At 40.2% G+C, this 9,082-nt stretch overlaps 1 long non-coding RNA gene across 1 annotated transcript; it reads left to right on the top strand.

The window, feature by feature from the left end:
- The first annotated feature begins 662 nt into the window (after window positions 1-662).
- On the top strand, window positions 663-2,752 carry LOC140650975 (uncharacterized). The gene is made up of 3 exons (XR_012042218.1): window positions 663-763; window positions 1,340-1,396; window positions 2,544-2,752. It is a non-coding gene; the product is annotated as an uncharacterized lncRNA (long non-coding RNA).
- Window positions 2,753-9,082: the final 6,330 nt, after the last annotated feature.

Below are 9,082 nucleotides of genomic sequence, written 5' to 3'. Positions count from 1 at the left end.
TTTGTGTCACACTTTTTGTTTTGTGTGTGGAAAATCATATAGACATTGACCTTCCCTAAAGTGGTTTCCTGTATCTCTGCTGAAAACTTAAATGTCACATTATGGTACAGATAGAGTAACAAAGGACATTTGAAATGAAGAAAATTGCTTGTATTTGTTGTCAGATGCAGTGGAAGAATTGGAAGAAAAACAAGATGTGATCAGAACAGTGGCCAGGAAAAAAGCTGGTGTGCGTGAATGTTACAGGTGGTGGGAGGTGAGTGGGGAAAGTTAGTATTTTTCAAGGGAGGTTGGGGGAGTGATTGAGAAGCCAGAACACGGAAGCTGGTTTGTGAGAATGGATTCGAACAAGTTAGGAAACCAGAGAGTTAATATTCTGCACAGTTAGGAAAGCCTACAGGGAAGTCTGTGTTGATGATGACTAAGTTACAGGCTGAAGTGACTGGCAAGATGGTGATATATGTAAAGAAGAGATAGTTTAAAAAACTAGGTATTTTAAAATATTAACAAGTACTCAGCATGTCTTGGGCTTACATAGATATATGCAATGTGGCTTCTGATTTTTCTAAGCTATTCTTTGTTCCTTTTCAGATCTATAGTTTCAGCTGCATCCAGCAATTTGTGAGAGCTGCTGAAGATGTTTTCCACTGGATGTGGTAGTTGAAAGGTCCTGACCTGTAACAAGAGATTGGACTCTGGGAGGAAGTCTTTTTTTATGGAAAAGGAGCTGACAGTGCAGCTGAGCGAAGCTTACTTAGCTAAGGTGAACAGTGTAGTACGAGGGAGTATCATGATTAGTTTGACTGTGAGTCAAACTCGGTAACTTTAAAGACGGATAAAAAGTGGATGCATCTAGAAGCTGTGAGAACCAGGAGTATAACTATTTCTGTGTATTGTAATCAACTTTAAGCTGTGGTTTCTTGGTAGCATAAGCTACTCTCAATCTCATCACAGAAGTCTGTCATTGCTCTGTTAATATTCTGCCTTCACTTCATGCATGGATTGTCATTAGAGAATAATGTTACCACATAGAAGGAAGGCAGCTGATATAATACTGTTACTGTACTGTCTTGCTATAATCTGTTTTTTTGTGAGAAATAGATTTAACAGATGCAACTTGTATATTGCCTTTACATTGCAGTGAAGGTATCCTGGCAATGAAAAAGCCATTCTAACAACGTTTGTGTAGTGCAGGGATTAATAATACTTTTACAGATGAGTTACAGCCCAACCTTTTGCATTACTAATGAATCTGAACAAATCATAGGTTAATTAGTGTTGTAATGGTATAAGCACTAACCATTTTTTTTATAGTGTATGTCTATTATTTCTTATGTAGGCAGAAGGCAGAATTCTAGGACATCTTACTGCTATTCAGATCCTGAGCTTGTTGAAGGTCAGTTTGATCATGCAACACAGTGCTTTTGCTTTTGCTACCAAATAACCAACATTTGCAACACTTTCTCACACAGTCATGGATTTGATGTGCTATGCAGGATACTGGCAGATAATGGTGGAAGTATCTGCTGCACTTGAAATCCCCATTCTACGTTTCTGTTAAGTATGAGTAGTGGGGTTTGTTTTTTTTTTTTTGCGGTACTGTAAAAACATAGATGTGGGTTGTGCCCTGCTCTGCCAGTTTTTAGAAGATACCTGAAGTTGAGTTGAACAGGTCTGTCTTACTTTGGTTGGAGACTTCTACAGTTGTTTATGGAGCTGCAACTGAGTTAATAATATCTAGTGGGCTTGTGCTGGAATCTCAAAAACGTCAGCCATGTACACCTGAGCAGTGTCCTGCTTCACAACCAACATACAACTTGTGGCAAATGTTTGCACCTGGTTATTATCGCTGGGTTTAAAATGTTGCAGTAAGGTTAAGCAAGATTTGGAGGTGTCGGAAGTATCTGAAACAGGAGGAACTCTGGGTTTAAGCCACAGCTCCAGGACCTGTGGCTAGTCCTGCTATGCTTTCCTGTTATTTCCAGCAACCACATCAGGCAATCGCAGAGGTAACTGAGTATGGCTTGGGGGTCAGATCTCTCAGCAGTAGCATTTTGTGGTCTGCTGTTTTTCAATGAGTTCCTAATAACTATGCATAAGTAAGACTGCCACCTTTAAGGACCCAGCTGAGATCCAGGAGGACTTCTTGCACTCTTAACTTGTGACTGTGCAGGACAAAGATCATGTAAAGATGGTTGTGTGGGCCAAAATCTGTGCTAGATCTGTGACATTAGTGTTTGACATCTGTGGTGTTACATACCTGTTGAGTGTAACTGGCAGTCACAGTAGAATGGTGTTGGTAATGCATGTGGTGATTAAGATCTTCCTTGTCTCTTCAGTATTGTTGCCTCTCCAGGACTAGCAGGAGTTAAAAGTGGTAATGCCTCATTAGAGCCACTTACGTGAGCAACATGGCTGTGATATGTAGTGAGCAGACTTGAGTGGGTAGGAACCGTTCTTACAATATTTATTATGATCAACTATGTTTTAAGGACTTCTGCATTTGTGCTGATTTCTAACATTGTTTGGCTTCACTTATACAGGTCAGTCATCTCACATTTTGTTGTGTTATAGTTGGGGGATTCGTCTGCTCCCACCATGCATAAGTCTTATGTAAACATGTGGTGAGAGACAGCTACTGCCTCAAGGCTCCTGATCCTCTAAAGGTAATGTGAACATGAGCGTTTGTAGGATTCATTCCTAAACAAAAAATTAGATGAAGTGAAAAAATTGAAGAGTTGTGGCAGCAGAGTGGCAGGCTCATTGATTTGAAGTGTCTGTCACAAGTTTTTGTCCCTGGGACAGTTGGCATCCAAAGCAGCAGGGAGGAGTTAATGTGAAAATTCATTTATTTCCCTTCTGGCTGCTTTGCACCACCTAGTGTTAGGAATCAGGAGATGGTGCAGTTCTTTCTGGTTTAGGGAAGTTCCTAAACAACATGAAACTAGCATAGCCAGCTCATGCAGTCGGGGTTTGCCTTTAGCATATGTTGGGGGCAGCATTTGGATAAACAATCCCCATGTACATCTGCAGCATTTCATGCTCCAGTAATTCCTACCCGGGGGTGATGATCTTTAAGATTTTTATGGTGTGTTTTTTTTACTGTTTGTAGAAGCTGGAGTAGCCTACAGGTCTCAGGATTCACCCAGTCATCTTCTTCCACTAGCATACAGAATTCAGACTTGCTTAGATGTGACCTCGTGCACGTATACACTGGTGTCTAGGCTGACCTCTGTCAGGAACTGTAGAGTAGACGGATTGTCATTCTGCTTTAGTGTGTCAGCCCTCTCACATTTGTAGAATAGACTCTCTACTCCCATTATATTTGTTCCTCATATTTTAGCATTGTCCTATTTTAATTATTTGTATCTTGAAAATTAAGCACTATTATTTGTTTCAAAACCTGGAATTGTTTTTACTTTTGCTTTTTCAATTATGTCCCATCTCTGTAGCTCTCTGGTTTCATCAGGAAATACAGTATATTTGACAGACAAATTATGTTGTCAGGCTGTAAGTTAAATTCCAAGGGGGACTTGAGCCTTCAAGGATGCACCAGTGTATTTTGTGAGAGGCTGTGGATCTTCTCGAAACCTTCACATTTTATGTGAGCAGGAAAGCATAACGCTTCTAAACAAAAGCCTTTTTGGAGACAATGGAAATGTTGTTATGCCTCTGGTCTTACCCTGTACTCATGACAGACGTTATACCACAGATGCAGAATAGCTAGGCATGCTGGTTTTGCGATGCATTTTCAGAAGCAACTCCTTTTTTGAGTCCTTTAGGTTATAACATTTAAGATAATCTAGGTGTAGCCTAGTGGCTACAAATATAGGTGCAGGGATTTATAGGGTTTAGCCAGAGCCCATTTTTCAACTGTGCAAGAAGCCTGGCTAAGTGGTGGCACATGAAGTTTGCCTGCAGATTTGACATCTAGTGTCCTCTAGCTGACAATAATATAGAAAGGTTGAGTCAAGCCATTGGATGGTATGACAGGTCCTCCTGAAATACTTGCAAGTGATATATACTAGAATTTGTGTCAACATGATACTGTCCTGTAAGATGTATTCTCTATTTATGAAATAGAAATGCTGATACACTAGAAAAACTTGCGGGCTTTGAAAAGCATGTCATGTGGCTGTATTTGCCATGTTTGGATTTCACTGCTAAAAACGGAGCACATGCAGTTGGTTTACCTAATGAATCAAAACAATATTCCCCACAATGCAGATTAGGATTTTTTTCGGAGTATTATTCAGAGATTACTTAGGTTTCTTCTTGCAGGAGAAGGATGAGCTGGACAGCACAGTCCCACAGCTGTAATCCACCTTGTTGCCGTGACGGGTTTACATCTCCGTTTCTGTTGGGCTTTGCAACCTTCCCTGCTGATTTCTGCGTGCTTGGTTGGCTTCATCACTGCTCATCTGCCGAAGATTGACTGACATGCTTTACAGTCCTGTGTGCCTGGAGAGTTGCTAGCTTAATTTGGTGACAAATCAACCTCAACAGAAAGATCTTTTCAGACGTCATTCCTAGGACTAACCCCTAACAATATCTTTGATCTTTCAAGTTCCAAGCGACTGGATTCCTAATTCACCCAGTTATACATTCATTGCCAGACAGAGCAGTGTACTTCCTGAAAGCCGTATGTGCTGCACAGCAGGAGGTGCATGCAAGCGGAACTGCTATAACAATACTAATGATGATCATTCTAGTGATGGGCTGTGTCTGCACTCTAGTGATTTATACTGTTTTTGTAAAGGAAAAAAAAGTCTGGTCCACAATGTTCAGCAAAAACTCTGCTGGAATGCCCCTAACAATCAGCTTCCTAATGAAGAATGCAGAACAGATTTTAGTCTATCATCCCAGTAAATACAGTCTCTCTCTTTTTTTCCTATCGCTTATCCCTTACAGTTTCATGAGAATATGGAGTTGCATCTGATTCATGCTCGGGATTACTTAGAGCTGTGAATGTGAACTGCTTAGGTGGAACAAGTTACCTAGAATTAGGATAAACTTTCATGGTTGCTCTACTTCTGACACTTTTTGTTCCAAGTACTGTTATAAAAGAGTTGTGGAAAATAAAGTAGTAGTTCTGGCCTTAGTTTACAGCTGTGTCTTCAGGCTGGAGTTAAGTAGCATGATCAGGGCTTAAAGAAGTGAGCTTCAAGGTTGCTTAAAGGTTACTGGAAGAATGTAGGACCAAGGCACAGTAAAACAGCTTTGGAAATCCAAAATTGGTGCATGCCTTAAGTAGAAGTTGGCTATGTTGTTTCTCAGCCAAGTAAGAATAAGGTTCAGTGGCTGATTTCCATCTCCTTGGAGTTGAGTAATAGTATTTCTTTTTGCAGGAATACCATTGGCATACCAACTGCTGAATTCTCTGAAAGAGTGCCATGGGAGAAACCTTGCATCATGGTCCTGGGACACAGTTTGCCTCTGGTGCCACGGTGGGGAGCTGTGATCACCTCTCATGGATCTTGGAAAAGGTGGAGAGCAGAAGCCCTGTCTCTGATCCCTTGGCTCCCTGCTGTGGGCACCAGCTCCCTGTGTAGCATGAGGATGTATAGGATACTGATTTTTTTTTTTTTAAATACCAAGGAAAAACTGACAGGAGGCTGAAGGGAGATGAGGCTCTGCCCTGGGAAGGTCTGGCAGGAGGTTGCTGCTTTCTGTAACTGTCTCAGAAATACGAGTGGGGAATTCAAAGTAGAAGACAGACGAACAAAAAAGGTAACAGTGGAACTAGTAACAGCCCCAGGGAAAACCAGAACAGACAGGGAAGGGTGTTACAAAGTGCTCATCAAATTTACATGCAAATAGTAATGCTAGCATTATATGTGATTAACTCCTCACTTGACTGAATCCTGTCTGGATGAAAACATATAGATTTAAAGTTATGTTTCTGTCACCTGACACTGAGAGGACAGACAGGTTCTTTTAGGGATCCTTGCAGTTAGAATTAAAGCTTTTTTTTCTTAAAACAATATTATGATTAGTATAGGACAATTTATGATTAGGATGGCACAGGATTTCTCCAAACAGAATCAATGTAGTACAATTTATAAGTAGCATAATACAGAATTTATAATGTAACTTAACTTGTAATTTCTAATCACCTAGATACTAACTTAACTTACTATTTTTAATCACCTGGACTGTCTGCAGATTGGGTTGGATCTTAATATGTGGTTTGCTGTAATGTAACAATCATACTCTAGACGCAAAAATCATGTAAAAGAACATGAGTCACTCCCTCAGTCCTCGGAGGATGCAGATGACGGTGGAGGTGTCCCTGGCCACCGGGGTGTCCTGGTCTCACTGTCCAGCAGCAGTTCTGGTGCAAGTTCCCCCTTAGGACTTGTGACTGCTTGGGTTTATGGACAGTGCTCTGGGTGCTGTTACGCTTCCCTGTTCTGTTGTGAGGGCATCAACACCACGGGGTTGGCCAGGTGTGTGGGACCTTCAAGGCCAGCAAGCAACAGAATAACTGGCCTGGTGTGCAGGAACCTTGAGGCCAGTAGGGAGGGGAGGAAAAAATCTGGTTCGTCTCCTTCGTGCACAGGACCTCCAGGGCCTGATAACGAGCGGAAAGCGGAAAGGATAACGAGCAAATACGTGACCCCCTCGGTCACAGAGAATGGCTGCTTGCCTTATGAAATGGTGCTAGTTGTGCTCACCACATTACCACCAGGGGTCGGGAGCAGGGGGTACCAGCCACAGTTCCTTTAAGGTTGGCTTTACAGACAGCATCTTAATGTATTTTAACCAAATATTAACAATCTATTTATGGTTATTCTTCAGTGTCTTTACTGGTTTAGTTTCTGTCTCGGCCATTACCTAACTGTGAGAAAGCAGAGTTTCTTTGAGTAATTACAAAGTGGATGTGTAAAATTTTGTTTTCTCCTTGGTACAATTATTTCACACCTGTATTATTGCCCTCTGTGAACAAAGCTGCTTGCTTCTTTAGCTTTCTTTTACCTCCCTGCCAGACAGATAAAGCCTGTCTGTCTTGCACTGTAAGGTTTCTAAGCTGTTGCAGCCAGTAGTAGCTGTAAATGAATGTTAATTCTGATAAATGTAGCCACTGCATTGCAGACTAGAGTTCATTTGTTGTGTACTCCCTCTGTCAAATAGACCAGAAAACCCTGCAAAGTCAAACATGAATGAATGAGACAAGGAGTTTCTGCAGCTCTGAAGCATTTGGCTGTTATTACTACATTAAACTGTGCTAGGCAGTCTGCTTTGTGAGGCAGAGTTTGTGACATCTGTGATTACATGCTGCACATTGAATTTGGCAAAAATAATTTAGTTAATCAGGAAAAGCAACTTGTTTGCTAACACTCTGAAATACAGTATGCTGTCATTCAAGTTCAAATGTAAAATCTTTTATTGACATTCCTGGAAGAAATTACACTGGCAAGAATTTTTGGTAAAATGTTTGGGGAGAATCAACTCGGAGTTAAGATTTTGATTGCAGAATTTTTGAACTCCCCTGGTCTTGTGGCATGCCATGGCAAGGAAACACCGCTGCCTTCAGACCGATGGGTGTGGTTCAAAGGTAATCCTAGTGTTTCCTCCCTGCCATCAGAGGCTACAGAAATTGTTCACCAAAACAAAACCAGCAGGCTGACATTTCAACATGCTTATCAATGCTGAATCAGGGGCTTTAAAATTTTTACTACTATAAACAAAGAAAATGGAATACTGAGAAGTATTTACACAGAGAGAAACAAAAATTCATCTTTGTGCCTCAGAGAAACACCAAGTATGTGGAGTGAAGCATGCTGTTAATATTGTGTAATCAACAGTTGTCTGTGTTTTCTTGACAGTGATTTTTTCCAGTGAGTGAGTAAAGCTTTTTCTTTGCTTAGATTTCCCCCCCTGCCCCAGTTGCAAACTCTGAGTTTTCCTCAGGGTGTCTGAATCATAACTTATGAAATACTGCTGGCTGTTCCCTGCAGGGCCCTCACAAGAGCCATAGAAAACTTAAATTCCATGTTCATTGCCTTAGCAGCATAATGTTATGCCATAGAAAGGGCTCTTAATGCAGGAAACAGCTTTTGAAAGATCACCATCTTCACCTTTGTACTCTTGTGGGATGTGTGGTGATGACTATCTGACAATTGCTTGAAATTCTACAGCAAAGAGATGGAAGAAATTTTACATTTTGCTGTCTTAGTCTATGTTCCTCTATTTTTCTATCATCCTGTATAATAAAAAAAAGCATTTTCTAGGATACATTTCCAGGAAATAGTTAAGAATTAGTCAGTTTATTTCCTATATATTAACTCAATGCTGACTGAAGTTGAAGACAAAATACAAAGCAGATATTGAATGTTCATCATTTAGAACAAGTACTTTCCTGTAACACAAATAATACAGAAAAAGGAAATTCTGTTCCTTATGCATACTTCTATAGTGTGTCCATACATAAGATGTTTTAAAAATTAATCAGAAATGGCTCAGGTTATGATATTTCAAGAAAACACAGTTTGCATTTTATTTGCATTGTTTTTCAGGAAACATGGAATTTCATTTGTTTTTCCAAAGGCCATTAAATCTCATTATTTCCAATATGCAACTTTACAGTAATTGCCATTTTGTATTATTTTATTTTAAAATTACTTACAGTAAGACAATAACACATATTTTTCTAGATTTTGATTATGAAACAATTTCCCTCCCTTGCTTCCAAGGCATGTCAGATTTACTGTTTCTTTCATCTGATTTAATCATGCATGATACAGTAAAACTGGTGTAAACCGTACACAAAAATACAAGTGTCAAAGCCTGGGAGACAGATAATAATCACTTAAATGCAGCAAGGATTTCACCAACACCTGCAACATCAGCAACACCTGCAGTTACACTTTCTTGCTTCATTAACTGAAGTTAATTCAGTTTCAGATTTCAGCTTAATGAAGGAAATGGATCTCCGGCCTGGCTCTCACACAGACAACCTTTCAGAGGTTAATTCTGATGTGATTTACACCTTTTATACACCACAGATGTTTCGGTACAGAGTCGGAGAGAAATTTGGCCACAAATTCAGGTTTAATCCATGTAGGTTTGGATTTTTTTT

The sequence above is a fragment of the Ciconia boyciana genome, chromosome 4 (assembly GCF_034638445.1).
Source record: "Ciconia boyciana chromosome 4, ASM3463844v1, whole genome shotgun sequence".
NCBI classification, from domain to species: domain Eukaryota; kingdom Metazoa; phylum Chordata; class Aves; order Ciconiiformes; family Ciconiidae; genus Ciconia; species Ciconia boyciana.
The sequence above is the reverse complement of the archived record's forward strand: the minus strand, read 5'-3'. Positions and strand labels throughout refer to the sequence as shown.